Below are 17,519 nucleotides of genomic sequence, written 5' to 3' on the forward strand. Positions count from 1 at the left end.
CATCTGGCAATTAAGTCACAGGCACCAAAAAAACTTTCCTTTTGAGATTACTGACAGCCCAACTGCCCATTGTATCCCTGATTTTTTGTGCATTTTTGATAACTTTCCAACAATCTCATGATAGGTAAAAAAAAACACTAGTGGGAACAACTGGGGAGGGGGATTGCAGAGCTAGTCAGTGGTGATCACCTACGTTGGAAGTTTTCTGTTCCTGTTCCTCATCAGCAGTTTTCAGTTTTCACAAGGCATTTACTCTGAAAGGTGTGCTCCTGACTGAGAAAACAGGCTGCATTACCAAAGATTCTGAGGATCATTGTTCTATTGGTAGCTGGGCTCCTGTTTAAAATGCTGATTGTATTGAATTTCGGACCTTAATTTGATCAATATCAAAGCTGAAACCAAAATACAATCATTATGCACAAATTTGGATTTTATGTCAATCAATAATCTGTTCAGAATTGATTCCTGACCTGATCAATACCCAATTATTGCATACAGTTCTGGTCACCGCATTGTAAGAAGCATGTGGAAGCTTTGGAAAGGGTGCAGAGGAGATTTACTAGGATGTTGCCTGGTATGGAGGGAAGGTCTTATGAGGAAAGGCTGAGGGACTTGAGGCTGTTTTCATTAGAAAGAAGAAGGTTGAGAGGTGACTTAATAGAAACATATAAAATAATCAGAGGGTTAGATAGGGTGGATAGGGAGAGCCTTTTTCCTAGGATGGTGACGGCGAGCATGAGGGGGCATAGCTTTAAATTGAGGGGTGAAAGATATAGGACAGATGTCAGAGGTAGTTTCTTTACTCAGAGAGTAGTAAGGGAATGGAACTACCTGCAACGGTAGTAGATTCACCAACTTTAGGTACATTTAAGTCGTCATTGGATAAGCATATGGACATACATGGAATAGTGTAGGTTAGATGGGCTTCAGATCGGTATCAGAGATAATGGGAACTGCAGATGCTGGAGAATTCCAAGATAATAAAATGTGAGGCTGGATGAACACAGCAGGCCAAGCAGCATCTCAGGAGCACAAAAGCTGACGTTTCGGGCCTGGACCCTTCCTGGCCCGAAACGTCAGCTTTTGTGCTCCTGAGATGCTGCTTGGCCTGCTGTGTTCATCCAGCTTCACATTTTATTATCTTCAGATCGGTATGACAGGTCGACACAACATCGAGGGCCGAAGGGCCTGTACTGTGCTGTAATGTTCTATGTTCTATGTTCTATTATACATTTTTAAACTAGCTGAAGCCAATTTAAAAGGCATTAAGGAGGAATTTGGATGTTGTGATTTTGCTCCTGTATTAAAACTTCAGAGGTCTAGACTCAGAATGTGTTCACATTGCATTTTTGCAGTCTGTGTATCTGAATTCAGTTTAAAACCTTGGAAGTAAAACAAAATTTTGACATCTGTAAAAATGATCGTGGAATTGTCTGAAAAATCTCACGACTCCAATAAAAGCAAATAAGTATGAATGCTGGAAATCTGAAATAAAAACAAAAATTTTGAAGAACCTCAGCTGTTCTGAAAAAAGGAATCCTAAATCAGGGCAACTCATAGAATGCCTACAATGTGGAAACAAGTCCTTCAGCCCAACAGGTCCACACTGACCAAGAGAGCATTGCACCCAGACCCATTCCCTTATAACCCACAGATCCCTGAACACTATGGGCAATTTAGCATGGCCAATCCACCTACGCTGCACATCTTTGGACTGCAGGAGGTCACCAGAGCAAACCCACACAGACACAGGGAGAATGTGTAAACTCCACGCAGACAGTTGCCCACGGGTGGAATTGAGCCTGGGTCCCTGGCACTGTGAGGTAGCAGTGTTAACCACTGAGCCATCATGCCACCCTTCAATATGGGTAGCTACACTTCCGCTAATGAGTCTGCGATTTCATCTTTAGAGCTCTCCACATTTTCCTCCTCCTTTGCAATGTTCTTTCAAACTTAACTCCTTCACTAAATGTTTTGAGCACCTGACAAAATATCATCTTTCGAAGAAGAGTCATTGGACTCAAAATGTAAATTCTATGTAATTTTTTTTACTCATTCACAGCATGAGGGTGCCACCATTTATTGCCCATCCCCAACTGCCCAGAGAGTCACCCACATTGCTGTGGGTCTGGAGTCACATGTAGGCCAGACCAGGTAAGGCTAATAACTTTCTTCCCTAAAGGACATTATTGAACCAGATGAGCCTTTCCCTAACAATCGATTCACAGACATCATTAGACTTTTAATTCCAAATTTTTATTTAATTCAATTCCACTAAGGCTGGATTCAAACTTGGGTCCCCAGAACTTTATCCGGGTCTCTGGATTAACAGTCTAGCAATAATACCACTAGGCCATTTCCTTCCCTGTGCTGCCAGTCTTGTTACATTTCTCCAGCGCTCTCTTTTTATCCCACTCACTGAAGTCCTTTACTGAAACATAACCAAATGATTTCACCCAGTGTGGTCCATATGTAACTCCTGTCCGAATGCCAATAGAATTCGTGCTCTCTGCCCTGACCTAACAAGTGGCCCTGTTATATCAAACAAGCACAGTGTCAAGGAAGTAATCAATAAGTGCTATTCTCACTGCTGATGCCCAAGTCCCAAGAATGATTTTTTTAAAACTTGTGCATTGACTGATTTTGCTCCATGTCTTAGTGAGTTCAGTGAAGTAGAACATTTCAAACTCTGACAACTACAGTGACGCTGCTGAATGGTATAATCCTACGTTTGTGATGCCCCTCCGAACACATTCTAAATGCTAACAGTTACCGCTATGTGTTGACTACTGGGAGGTGGTGGGGGGAGGAATCAGCTTCAGGGCCTCTGACACTGATCCATGGCTCTGAGACTTAAAATACTTCATTGCTCACAATCGGAACAACTGCGTAATTTAACAAAATGCATTGTTTTAGACATTTACAGACAAGATTTAAATAAATTCACAGTCTAAGAAGGCAAACTCACAATGAAATATGCAAAAATGCAAATCAAAAGCGCTGCAGAATTCATTTCAGCAATAGTTAGAGATCACTGATTCCCTTAGATAATGAAGGAACTCACATTCACAGGGTGATATCGTTATGGTTATAATCCTTGAGCTACTTTTTTCTGCAAGATGCATGAACATGAATTGACTCAGTTCACAAAATCACACGATATATGATGAAATCTATATTGAAGAGGACAAATCAATTGGTATTCAACTGAGCAATCAACACCATCCAATTATATCCACCTATCAGGAGCGCAGAGGAGGTGGGTAATGGTCTTGAATCAGTACTGAGGCACTTTTGTTCATTTGCGAAATGGTATGTGGAAGATCACTTTAACAGTAATCTGACTGCCCACATTCTACAGCTGGTCGGCGACTGACAGAGCAACAAAAACAAATTATGTGCCGGTACATGAGTGAGCCTCTGATGAATAGAACCAAATAAGAAGAACTCAAGCGACATTTTGTTGCTTCTTAACGGTTAACAAAAGATTTCATTAGACAAGAACTTATGCCGGGCAGGTGAAAGATCTAATTGCAATTGCTTTGTTGATTTGGATCTGTCAAGAACAATACATCAGCTTTGCATTTAGATTGTGACTTTAGTGTAAGGGAACATCCCCAAAGACTTCACAAGAGTGTTTTCTGATAGATGATACTTTAACCTCTTAGAATTTAAGTGAGGATTGAGAACTGGAGGACACCAATTTAAGGCAAAAGAAACAATGGCATTTACGCAAAATATGGTAGTAATCTGGAATGCACTGACTGAGAAAGAGTGGTAGATTGAGGCCTTCAAAAAATAATTGGATCATTATCTTAAGAGAATAAATTTCAGGACGGCAAGGGTCAGAGAGAGTTGGTGTTGGGTTGAGGGACTCAGCCCTGAAGCGAGCTAATATAGACACGAAGGGATGAATATAGGCAATGAGCACAAATGTAGGCAATGGTCGAGTGGTATTACGACTAGACTATTAGTCCAGAGACCCAGTTAATGTTCTGGGCTTTGAATCCATGGAAGTTAATGGAATTTGAATTCACTCTTTCTTTGCAATTTCCAACTCAGTGACCTACATGTTGCGGGCATTTAAGTTAGGTGACAAGTTTGCAAGATTAAAAGGAAGCCATGGCAATACTGATTGTTGCCTAATGTTTAGGGGTCCAGAGCTTGTTTAGAACTTATTGGGAATGCCCCTAAAATCATTTTATGATAGGTGATGATCTACATTTACTGATGACTAGCATTGAGCATCCAGGACCCACTTGCCCTGGCTTGCTTCACCTAGAGTTTCCATTTTGAACAAATGTGGAGTGTCCATCAGATCTTCAGTTTTACCATGATTAATCAACATCATCTTAAACATTCAGCCACCCCCTTCACAACTGATACAGCACAGCACTGGTATATACCATCTTCAGGATACATTCATTAAGGACCTTCCACCCTCCAAGGCATTACTATCTGGAAGAACAAGAGCAGTTGATACATGGGAGTATCACCATCTGAAAAATCCATGCCAAGCAATACACCATCCAAACTTGAAATTATTTCATTGTCTCTTCCCTATTGCTGTCTCCAAGCCTGGGACTTCCATTTTGAATGCACTGTGAATATACCAACAGCACATATACTGCAAAGGGTGAAGATCAAAGCTCACCACCGCCTTCCTTCTGAGAACAATTAGCAATGGGAAACAAATTCTGGCCTTGCAAATGATGCCCACATCTCGTGCATGAACAAAAACAACTATTCTAGACAAAAATCAGCAGCAAAACATTCTTCAGGAGGATTCAAGAGTAAGGATGCCACAATGGTTCATCCTTCAGGTAGAATCGTCAGCTTTAGTTGACTACATTTTTGAGTGTTTTGACATGTAGCCTCCTGCTTCCAACTGCCCCAAGGTTGGTCACCTGGCATGTCCATCTTCAGCGGTGATCTGCCTCTTGTGGCCAACTGAGAGGCAGACAGGCTCTTTATTAGCCGACTGGTAGATTTTTAAAAAATCATTCACAGGTCATGGATGTCTCCGGCTAGGCCAATATTTATTGCCATTTCCAAATGCCCAGAGGGCACTTAATAGTCAACCACATTGCTGTGGGTCTGAAGTAACATGAAGGCCAGACCAGGTGAAGTTGGTAGATTTCTTTCCCCACAGGTCTTTGGTGAGACATATGGGTTTCTCTAATAGTTGGCAACAATTTCATTGCCATCCTTGGACTCTTAATTCCAGATATTACTTTTAAAAACATTGATCTCAAATTCTACCATTTGCCACGGTGGAATTTAAACTCAGATCCTCAGAACATTACCTGGGTTGCTGAATTAACAACTTAGGGATAATACCACTAGGCCATCAGCTCCCTGATACTTGATGGCTACTCAAACTGCTTTACTACTCCATCTTCAGTATTTGTATAACAAATAAATATATTCCAAGAAAATTTAAAAATATTAATTAACAAGTTGAACAATAGCTTGGGCCACAATAGCTTCCTGGCATATTTTCAGAGTTGACTTAATTAGTATCTAGCTCTCATGTCGTACAAATTGTTAGTCCCTTTAAAAATTTGGAAATCTTATGTCTGTTCTGCCAATTGCAAGCTTCTACAGCACGTCCTTGCCCAAAAGTACCAAAAACAAGTTGATTTGACAGTGTCGCAATGATTTTTCTCCAGAGCTTTGATCACTAAAATGGCCTGAAGATTAATCTTCAATTCCTGGGAAGTCAAGCCTATCATGCAGCATTGCTAAGCCCCCTCCCGCAAGACACCAGCTTCCAACCTCCTCACGAGACCAGCCTGAGCAAGACCACCAAGATACAGGTTATCAAAATAATTCTACAGATGCTGGAAAGGTTAGGCAGCCTTAATTGAATAATGGATGCCAGACAGTGATTATAAAACATACAATCTATTCTCCAGCTATTTCAGATGTCACTTGGCACCTCAATTATAGCCTGTAACTCGAGGGTACCCATTATTCTGTCTGCAAATCTTCCAAATGCTCCAATTAGTTTCAAGTCTGAAACCTACTTCAGGCCTTTCATTAAAATCTATATGAGCCATCTTATCTCAATTAGTTTTGAATGTGCAATCCAGACCGAGGTATCTACAAGCTTAAATATAAATTTAAATCCATTATTCACATTCCAGCACACAACAAACCCCATCTCCATTAGATACAAAATATATTCTATGGACTGTGTCCTCTCACTTTCTATATGTAAACACATCTATCAGATTCTAGCCTGCAAACAACCCCTCAGATATCCACTAATCTACACATACTGAACTAGCCAGATTCCTTCCAGCTTGTGCGTTACTTCTAGATTTCATTATTCTGCACATTAATCTATCTAGATCCTTCAAATAGATTATATGTATTAACCTATACATTGACCATTCAAATATCTGGATGAGATTCCAAACTAACGATCTATAAATCACTCCCAGTTATCTATTATTCAACATAATAAACGATCTGAATTGCTTCAATAGATTCAAGCTTTTAACACAGTCCTAGATCACTGAGTGTATTTATTTGAAAATCCACAGAGGTAAGGAACAGCTTTCTGAAATTCTTCTCTTGCTGCAATTCCGAGGTTTGATTTTAAAAACTGCCTTCAGCGTGTAATGGCCCTCGCTTCCGTCTGCACTGTCAATATCATCCCCGCTTTCATTCCATGTATTCTTAAGCAGAATTCGCACGGTCCACACAAAGTGCTCCAAATAATCGAGGATTAGTCAACATTAAGGGAAACCAGGAACAGGCTTGCTCGCTTCAACCTTTCATACTTAGTACCTGCTGCAACACTGGAGCATCTTTCTTTACGCGTTTGTTATTAAAAATTAATGCGTCCCCCTCAGCAGTCTTTGTACGCAAAACAACAGTAAACAGCAAGGACAGTACCTGGGATTTAAAATCTTCTCTCAGTGGAGTCCTTCATACGATTTCCCGTGAAATTTTCCTTCTGCGTTGTTTCCCTTCTTTCTTCCAAACCGAGTCTATCTCAGCTCCAGATCACCGTCCCAGCTACGACTGGTAAAGTACAGACAATATAATGTTTTATTGCATGACAGCTGTCCCCTGGTTTACACTCTCAGTCCCACCCTCAGCTCTCTCTGTCTTGCTCTCAGCTGCCTCCTGAATAATTCATCAACCGCAATCCTCTGCACAAAAGGAGTCCGTGCCTTACCACATCAGGCATATATCAGCTGTGCTCAGAGCCCCTCCAACACCGAGCCAGTGATGTGCCTGGGTGCAACCAAAAGATAGCCCCACTGTACCTCCCAGGACTGCCTGCAGGCAACTATCTCACTCCAAACCCTATCCCAGCTGATTACACAGTGAGAGAGACAGAATCCCAACAGTGCAGAAAGAGGCCATTCGGCCCAAAGAGTCTGAACCAACCTTCCAAACTCAGATCTATCCCCTAACCCATCCCCGTAACCCTGCATTTCCCATGGCTAATCCGTCCAGCCTGCACATCCCTGGGCAATTTACCACGGCCAATCCACCCTAACCTGCACATCTTTGGACTGTGGGAGGAAACCAGAGCACCAAGAGGGAACCCGCATAGACATGGGGAGAATGTGCAAACTCCACACAGACAGTCACTCGAGGCTGGAATTGAGCCCCCGGATCCCTGGTGCTGAGAGGTAGCAGCGCTAACCATTGGGCCACCTTGCAGCCCAAATGATTGGCTTACCGGTGATAGGCGCTGCTAAACCAACACGTCTCTTCATGTTCTGTGCTGTGCCCACTCCAGAGAGCAAAGCACACAAAATCTAGGGTTGTCCCTCTCCAGTGCTGCGCTGAAGGAGTGTTGCAATGTCCTCGATGTCGCTGCATAACCCTGAGAAGGTCCCTGGCAAATCTCTAATTAATCTCATCAGAGATTTGTTGAGTATGAGTTCCCTGGTAACAGGTAATGGAGCTCATCACCTGAGCCCTTTATAAAGTAGACCCAGATGCCCCTGTGTCCTTCCACCTCGCAAACAGGCATTTTTGTACAAGCTGCTGCTTAACACCATCCACCTTGACTCTTTCATTTACACACAGCAGTGGGGATCCCCAGGGGGAGGGAGCTCTACATGGGAGTCCTCCCATTTTCCCTCAGTGACACGGGGTGGAGGATGTCGCATGTATCAGGCCTGGATAACTGCAGATTGCTTTGGCTCACAAGCTCCAGGCCATCTGTTTATTTTGTGTTGCTGTTGAACATAGAACGTAGAACATAGAAAAGTACAGCACAGTACAGGCCCTTCGGCCCACGATGTTGTACCGTGGATTAATCCTAATCCAAAAATAAAACAATCTAACCTACATTCCCCTCAATTCACTGCTGTCCATGTGCATGTCCAGCAGTCGCTTAAATGTCACTAATGACTCTGCTTCCACGACTACCACTGGTAAACTGTTCCATGCGCTCACAACTCTCTGGGTGAAGAACCTCCCCCTGACGTTTCGTCTATACCTTCCTCCTAACACCTTAAAACTGTGACCCCTCGTGGCAGTCAATCCTGCCCTGGGGAAATGTCTCTGGCTATCGATTCTATCTATGCCTCTCATTACCTTCTACACCTCGATCAGGTCACCTCTCTTCCTCCTTCTCTCCAGAGAGAAAAGTCCGAGCTCAGTCAACCTCTCCTCATAAGACAAGCCGTCCAGTCCAGGTAGCATCCTGGTAAACCTCCTTTGCACCCTCTCCAAAGCCTCCACATCTTTCCTATAATAGGGTGACCAGAACTGGACACAATATTCCAAGTGTGGTCTCACCAGGGTTTTGTAGAGCTGCAGCAAAACCTTGTGGCTCTTAAACTCGATCCCCCTGTTAATGAAAGCCAAAACACCATATGCTTTCTTAACAACCTTATCCACTTGGGTGGCAACTTTGAGGGAGCTATGCACTTGAACACCAAGATCCCGCTGTTCCTCCACACTGCCGAGAATCCTGTCTTTGATCCTATATTAAGTGCGACCTTCCAAAATGCATAACTTCGCATTTATCCAGGTTGAACTCCATCTGCCATTTCTCAGCTCAGCTCTGCATACTGTCAATGTTTCGATGAAGCTGCAAAAGTCCTCGATACTATCAACGGCACCTCCAACCTTTGTGTCATCAGCAAACATACTAACCCACCCCTCAACCTCCTCATCCAAGTCATTTATAAAAACTACAAAAAGCAGAGGCCCAAGAACACAGCCCTGCGGGACACCACTCAGCACGGACCTCCAGGCAGAATACTTACCATCTACAACCACACTCTGCCTCCTGTCAGCCAACCAATTCTGAATCCAGGCAGCCAAATCACCCTGTATCCCATACCTCCTGACTTTATGAATGAGCCTGCCATGGCGATCCTTATCAAATGCCTTGCTGAAGTCCATGTACACCACATCCACTGCTCGACCCTCGTCAACCTGTCTTGTGATGTCCTCAAAGAACTCAATAAGATTTGTGAGGCATGACCTGCCCCTCACAAAGCCATGCTGACTCCCTTTAATCACGCTATGCTTTTCCAAATAGTCATAATTCCTATCCCTCAGAATTCTTTCCAAAACCTTGCTGACCACAGACGTAAGACTGACTGGTCTGTAATTTCCAGGGATTTCCCTATTCCCTTTCTTGAAAAGAGGAACAACATTTGCCTCCCTCCAATGTTCCGGTATGACTCCCATCGAGAGTGAGGAAGCAAAGATCTTCGCCAGTGGCTTAGCAACCTGCTTTCTCACTTCCCGGAGCGACCTAGGAAAAATCTTCATCAGAGAGGTCTGATGAAGGGTCTAGGCCTGAAACATCAGCTTTTGTGCTCCTGAGTTGCTGCTGGGCCTGCTGTGTTCATCCAGCCTCACATTTTATTATTTTAGATTCTCCAGCATCTGCAGTTCCTATTATCACTAGGATAAATCTGGTCTGGCCCTGGGGACTTATCAATCTATAATGTTTGCCAAAGTTGAGTTTGTGGATCATGAATGCATTGGTTGTGGGCGATTACACTCCCCTTTTAGTTATGGGAAGAAGCTTTTTTTATGTTTTTGGTTGTATTTTAGACCCACACTCCTGATTTTTGGGCACCTGGTGCGGAGGGATGTGAGAAAACTGGAAGGCCTCTTTGTGAGTATGATCCAGGGCCTGGACAGGTTGGCTATAAACAGGTCTAGGTGGCCAGTTGCAGAGGGTGTCATCTCTGCCGACAGCCTGCCCCTTTTCCACCGTTATGTTTCCGCACGGGTGTATTTGGAGAGAGGGCAGGTGGTGTCTATCAATGCTCTCAATGCCGTTAGAGAGAGATGGGCACCACAAAGGATTCAAGGCATTATTTTCACTTCCAAAACAGACAGAAACAGAAACAGACAGAAACGGACACACACAGAAACAAAGACAGAAATAGACACACAGAAAAACAGAGACAGAAACAGACATAAAGAGCAGCAAACAAAGAGACACAAACACAGGCGCACACAGGAACAAACGCACACAGAAACAGGCGCACACAGAAACAGGCGCACACAGAAACAAACGCACACAGAAACAGGCGCACACAGAAACAGGCGCACATAGAAACAGGCGCACACAGAAACAGGCGCACACAGGAACAAACGCACACAGGAACAGGTGCACACAGAAACAGGCACACACAGAAACAGGTGCACAGAAACAGGCGCACACAGAAACAGGCGCACACAGAAACAGGCGCACACAGGAACAAACGCACACAGGAACAGGCGCACACAGAAACAGGCACACACAGAAACAGGTGCACAGAAACAGGCGCACACAGAAACAGGCACACACAGAAACAGGTGCACACAGGAACAAACGCACACAGAAACAGGTGCACAGAAACAGGCACACACAGAAACAGGCGCACACAGAAACAGGCACACACAGAAACAGGTGCACAGAAACAGGCTCACACAGAAACAGGCACACACAGAAACGGGTGCACACAGGAACAAACGCACACAGAAACAGGTGCACACAGAAACAGGCACACACAGAAACAGGTGCACACAGAAACAGGCACACACAGAAACGGGTGCACACAGGAACAGGTGCACACAGGAACAAACGCACACAGGAACAGGCGCACACAGAAACAGGCGCACACAGAAACAGGCACACACAGAAACGGGTGCACACAGGAACAAACGCACACAGAAACAGGCACACACAGAAACAGGCACACACAGAAACAGGCACACACAGAAACAAAAAGGCATGAACACACAGACAGACGCAAACACACCCCCATAAATGGGCACAGACCTACTTGACAGACACAATCCCACAATGTAGTCATACAAATGAGGAATTTCTTCATTCCGAGAGTAGTTAAACTGTAGAATTTAGGTGTATTCAAGACTGAGATAGACTGACTTTAAATTAGTGAGGGAAAAGGCAGGAAGGTGAAGTTGAGAATTCTCAGATCAGCCATGGTCTCATTAATCTCATGAAGCACACTTGGTGGGTAGGATGGCCTTCTTCACCTCCTACATCTTACAGTCTTAAGATCTAAACCAGACAACGCTAGGGGTGACTAACCTTCCTTCATGTAAACCAAATGTTCACTGCCCCTAGTCAACACTAATCAGCTCAGACAGCTCTGGATCTTTATAACAGTGAAAGGAATCTCTGCAAGGGGAAAAAAAACGTGATAGAAATATAAAGATGGAATTACAGAATTTACAGCACAAAAACAGTCCATATGGTCCAATGGTCCAAAATGCTACTGATATCCCACTCGAGTCTTCTCAGTTACTCTGTAGCTGCAGCACATCCTTCTATTCCTTTATCCACAATACACTCTTACAGATTTCCTTCGTGTGGGTCCATGCTGTTTTTCCCAAAACAAATAACATTTCTGACTTCAGAGTGAAGAGTAAGAAGTTATGTATAATCTCAGAGTGTGAGCTAAACGGGCTCAATCTGACTCTGGTATTTTGCTTTGTTGTGAGGCAGTAAGGATTCTGGCAATGCTCCAGAAGAACACACACCTGTTTAACCAAGGTTTTTTAAGAGAAACAGATCCTGGGGCTTCATATGATAAGAGGCTAGTTGTTTAAAGAAAAAGACAGAGCTGGCGGAGTTAAAAATCAGCTGAATAAACAGGACGGTCTGTACATTTTCTTACATGTTGCTGAAATGTTGCTGATCATTTTCATCTGGCACTCATCAGGACACCAGTAAGAATGCCAAATTTCAAACAATCACAACAATTTCTACTATAGGAGAAAAGGGAGCTGATTGGCTGGTAAGTCAATTCTGATTGGCTGATCAGAAGTGTGAAAGGCACCCCAATCTAACAGGAAAATTACAAAAGGCTCCTCTTATTTTGTACAGAATTCTCCCCAGATGCATACGATGAAATCTGCTTCAAAATATTAAACCTTCAAAGCATAACATTTAAACCAATATTTGGGCTGCCTACACTTCAGCTGGTAAAACCCATGCCTCAGAGACAAAAGATTGCAGTGCAGCATATTGTGTGTAATCCAACCGTTCAATGCTATTTCATCGTTAGCACGATGGCTCAGTAGTTAGCATCACTGTCTCACAGCGCCAGGCACCTAGGTATATTTCATCCTTGGGTGACTGTATGGGGTTTGATTGTTCTCCCCAAGCCCAAAGACGTGGAGGTGAGATGGATTGGCCATGCTAAATGAGGGATTACAGGATAGGGCAGAACTGTAGGTGGGATGCTCTAGAGAGGGTTGGTGCAGGCTGAAATGGGCCAAATGGCTTCTTTCTACAGTATAGGAATTCTATGATGGATGTGAGAATTGAAATGAATTATTTGCCTTCTCTCTCTGGTGGAGATAAAATACAACATTTATCACAACAATATTTGGTAGAACATCAAGAGATTTCTCCCCCAGTTCCCTGCCCAAGACTAATCAATTAATCAATACCATCCTTTTATTTAAAAGTCTGGTCAATATCTGTGGGATCTTCCTCTGTGGAAATTGACTACCACATAATCTTATAAACACTTCAAAAATATCTAAAGCACTTTGAATATTCAAAGACCATGAAAGACCATCAAAAGATGGATTACTTCCCTTTTTTATTCAAATGGTGTGTTTTAAAATTCATTTTAAAATATGGGCATCACTGACTGAGACAGCATTTATTGCCTCATACCTAGCTGCCCTTGAGATGGTGGTGCACTGCCTTCTTGAATAGCTGCAGTCCATGTGCTGTAGGTAGAACCACAATGCCCTTAGGAAGGGAATTCCAGGATTTTGAGCCGGTGACACTGAAGGAACAGTGATACATTTCCAAGTCAGGATGGTGAGTGGCTGAGAGGGGAACTTGCAGGCAATGTTCCCATGTATCTGCTATTGTCCATCTAAACGGAAGTGGTTGTGGGTTTGGAAGGTGCTTACTAAAGAGATTTGGAGAATTTCTGCAGTGCATCTTGTAGATAGTACACACTGCTGCGAATGAGTGCCAGTAGTGGGGGGCGTGAATGTTTGAGGATCCAGTAAAAATATTGAACATTAGGCCAAAGGATTTATTGAATTTAGTGATTTGTCACTGCTTGTTCAACTTTCTGCCTTTAATGGGTTACAATTTTCCCCAGCTAGAAGTTAGGAAGGTCAAAGTCAATCCCTTTTCCCCCAATGAATGTCTGTGTCCCTGAAAATGACTTCAATCTCCTTTTTGCCAGTGTCTCAAGCTAAACATAATTATTCACAACCCTGGCTTCCTATTTGACCATGAGCTAAGCTTGTTGTGCTCATACAAAACAAAAGCAGAGACATGCTGGAGAAACTCAGCCGGTCTGGCAGCATCTGGCAGATGGATAAAAGTACAGAGCTAAGGTTCTGAGTCCAGCATGAGCCTTTGTCAGATCTGAGGGAAGAAAGCAGGTACTGTCAAAGGACTTGGCTCACAATCTCCAGCATTTTTCATCCTGTGCCATTGACATGACCTGACTGGGTCTTGCATTGACAAGGAAGTGAGTCACAGAGAAAGGTGTCATAAATGCAATTTTTTCCTCTTCTTTCCTTTTATTACATCAATATGCATATGCACCAAGTGCGTAAAATCTCAGTTCAGAGGTTGAGTCATATTGGGCTCTAAACGTTAACTCTGTTTCTCTCTCCAAAGATGCTTCCAGGCTTGCTGCGTTTCTCCAGCATTTTCTGTCTTGGCTTCTGATTTCCAGCAACCGCAGTATTTTGTCTTCATCCAACTCCTGATCCTAATCCCTTCCCCATCACAAGATTGTCCATAGCATCATTGCTCCATCTTTGTCCCAGTCATATCACTGTTACTGTCAGCCCTCACCATTCCAAAACTCTTCTGCCTTGCCTAGTATCTCTCATCCATTTGTAAACTTCAACTCAGCCAGAACTTTGTTCCTCACTGTGATATTCCCAAATTCTGTTATTCCGAATGTATGAAAAAATAAATAAGGAGTAGTAGTAGGCCACTCAACCCCACCAGCCTGCACTACTATTCAAAAGACAATGGCTGATCTGACTGTAAGCTCAAATCTACATTCCCTTCATTTTCTTTGCACACCCCCCCCTCCATGTTTAATAAAAATCTATTCACCACTACCTGTCAAATACTTGAGGACTCTGCTTTCACTACCTTTTCTGAAAGAGAGTTCCAAAGTTCAAGATCCTCTCAAAAAAAGCCTAACGCCTGTTTTAAATGGAATGGCCCCCAATATTTAGACAGTAACTATTAGTTTTAGATTCTCTCCCATAATCGACTCTGTTAAGATTCGTCCCTGTCTTCACTGATCTATCTTGGCTCTCAGTCACCCTAGTCTCTCAATTCATGACCATGGTCATTACTTTGTGATCTATCCATGGTCTGTCCCCTCCCCATCTCTGAAACCTTCCTCTATCCCTTCGAATCCCTGCATATTGCTCCCCAGCCCCCCATCCGGCCACTGTTTCTACGGCTCCTCCAACTCAAGCTTCTAGAGTGTACAGCTAGAGCAAACTCCCATTCAATGTAATCATTGGTGGGGTGCAGTAAGATCGGGCTTGGGTTGTTGATAAAAAGGCCCTTTTGTGGCACAGTGGTTATGTCCCTCCTCCTGGACTGGGAGGCCCAGGTTCCAGTTCCACCTGCCCCAGAGGTAGGTAATAACATCTCTGAACAGTTTGCTTAGAAAAGAGGTAGCAGGCAGTCACATCCATATCAGTTGCTCCGATGAAGGGTCTAGGCCCGAAACGTCAGCTTTTGTGCTCCTGAGATGCTGCTTGGCCTGCTATGTTCATCCAGCTCCTCACTTTGTAACCTTTTAAGTAAGATAACTGTGCATAAGGGATGGTAAAAGAGGACTTATTTCTGGAACTGCACAGACTTCTGTCCAGTTTTAAATGTGACCTGAAGTCATTATGATAGAGGACTTACACAATTAATGTTAAGGCCCTGGGTAGTGTATTAGAACACAGAGACCTAGGGGTTCGGGTACATAATGCTTAGAAATTTGCACCATAGGTAGACAGGGTGGTTAAGAAGGTAATGAACACATTTGCCTTCATTCCTCAGACCTTTGAGTATAGCAGTTGAGGCGTAATGTTAAGGTTGTACAGGACATTGGTGAGTCCAGTTCTGGTCACCCTGTTACAGGAAGGATCTTATCAAACTGGAGAGGGTTCAGAAAATATTTACCAGGATGTTGCCCGGAATGGAGGGTTTGAGTTATGAAAATAAGCTGGGACTTTTTTCGATGGAGAATAGGAGGTTGAGGTCTGACCTTTCAGATGTTTATAAAATCATGAGGGGCACAGACAAGGTGAACAGCTAGGGTCTTTTCCTCAGGGTTGGGGGGAGGGGGGAGTTCAAAACTAGGGAGCGTCTACAAGGTGAGAGGAGAAAGTTTTAGAAAGGACATGGGAGGGGCAACTTTTTTTTACACAGAGAGTGGTTATTGTGTGGAATGAACTACCAGAGGAAGTGTTGAAAGCAAATATATAGTTATAACATTTAAAAGAATCTGGATAAGGACATGAATAGGAAAGGTTTGCAGGGGATATGGGCCAAATGCAGGCAGGCTGGGCTAGTTCAGTTTGGGAACGTGGTCAGTATGGACTAATTGAACTGAAGGGTCTATTTCCATGCTGTTGGATTCTATGACTCTGTTTGCTCAGTAGATATTCTACCCTCCATAATCTATTTCAAAATGCCCCACTTCAATCAAACTCCTTCTTTGTTCTTGCCTCCTTATTTTGCTATTGATTGTGTCTCAAGTCGGAAATACCTTGGGATATTTTTCCAATACTAAACACACCCCTACAAATGCATGTTGCTGTTGTTTTTGCTCAAGACCTTCATCACCTACTGGGCTTTTCCTGCAATCTAGACGTAATTGGGCAGAAAATAGGACCACATGTGGTACATTGAAAGCCTCACAAGACACTTGACAACACAGAATATCAGAAGGAATGGAATCACATGGCGTATTGATGAGCCAATGTTGTGAAACGGAAGACATCTACATTCAATGTTGGAACATGCAAATCAGGCGCAGGCAGATTTCTGGATATAGACAGCCCAGGCTTAATAAAACCCTTAGCTTTCTACCCGGACTCAAGATCTAAATGAAACTTTCGGTGGATGAGATGTGCTTTCTGCTTCCATTTTGGGGCATGATCCACATTTGAGTATCTCACTGCTGAATGGGTCCATATCCAATTCACAATTAACAGCCTCGACATCTTAATGTACAGTTGTCCCTGTTAATGTGCACCATGTACAATACTGCAGATACAGTCAAAAATTCACAGTTATAGCAATATATTTAATCAAGAAGTGCTTTAGTGCTTAACAAACTCAGGCAAAGCTGTATTGTTGACTTTATCTTTGATGTTTAATGAAATAAATGTCATTAGCAAAGTAATTGCTTCACTCCTCACTAGACACTCAATTAAATCACAGTGATGAGGCCTTCATTTATTTTCCTACTTCACCAGATCAGGGGCATTTTGTCCTTATGTATTTAGGCCACTTTGGTTACCATGACATTTTCCTCAAGAATTGTGGGTAATTGCTGCACAAGAGGACTTTGAACTCCTGTGGAAAACTAACCATCCCCCCACTTCTTCCCACCGTGACAGTTTCTCTGGTTAAATGGAAATGATCCCCTGGAGGGGGTGGGAAGAGGAGGAAGGGTTCAGAGATTGTGGAGATAGACCATAATTCATAGCAAACAGCCACCCAGAGCAAAACAGGTGACCAATGGGAATCAACCATTTCCATGATAACTGGAACACGTGTGCATCCGACTGCACTTTAATGAAACAAAATTGTTCTTCCTTTTCCTCTGGTCTGTTCCTGCTGATTGCCAGCACTGTGCATATACCACAGCCTGGCCTCTCACACACAGTCTGGTCTCTCTGTTTCTTGCACTTTCTGAGACTTCTACACTCCTTCTCTGTGTGGGAGTGATTCACCATATTTGTATAAGATAAAATTGTGAAAATGCAGTGAGCTAAATGTACACCACAATGAGGCCGGTGTAATATGGCAGCCTGGAGTCATAAGCCTC

The 17,519-nt window shown here is 43.2% G+C and overlaps 1 protein-coding gene across 1 annotated transcript in view; it reads right to left on the bottom strand.

The window, feature by feature from the left end:
- nfasca (neurofascin homolog (chicken) a) overlaps window positions 1-17,519 on the bottom strand; it is a 283,390-nt gene that overhangs the window by 193,342 nt on the left and 72,529 nt on the right. The window contains exon 2 of the mRNA XM_059653208.1: window positions 6,907-7,035. The gene's annotated coding sequence lies outside the window, so the exon portion shown is untranslated. The remainder of the gene's footprint in view (window positions 1-6,906; window positions 7,036-17,519) is intronic.

The sequence above is a fragment of the Stegostoma tigrinum genome, chromosome 21 (genome assembly GCF_030684315.1).
Source record: "Stegostoma tigrinum isolate sSteTig4 chromosome 21, sSteTig4.hap1, whole genome shotgun sequence".
Lineage (NCBI taxonomy): Eukaryota > Metazoa > Chordata > Chondrichthyes > Orectolobiformes > Stegostomatidae > Stegostoma > Stegostoma tigrinum.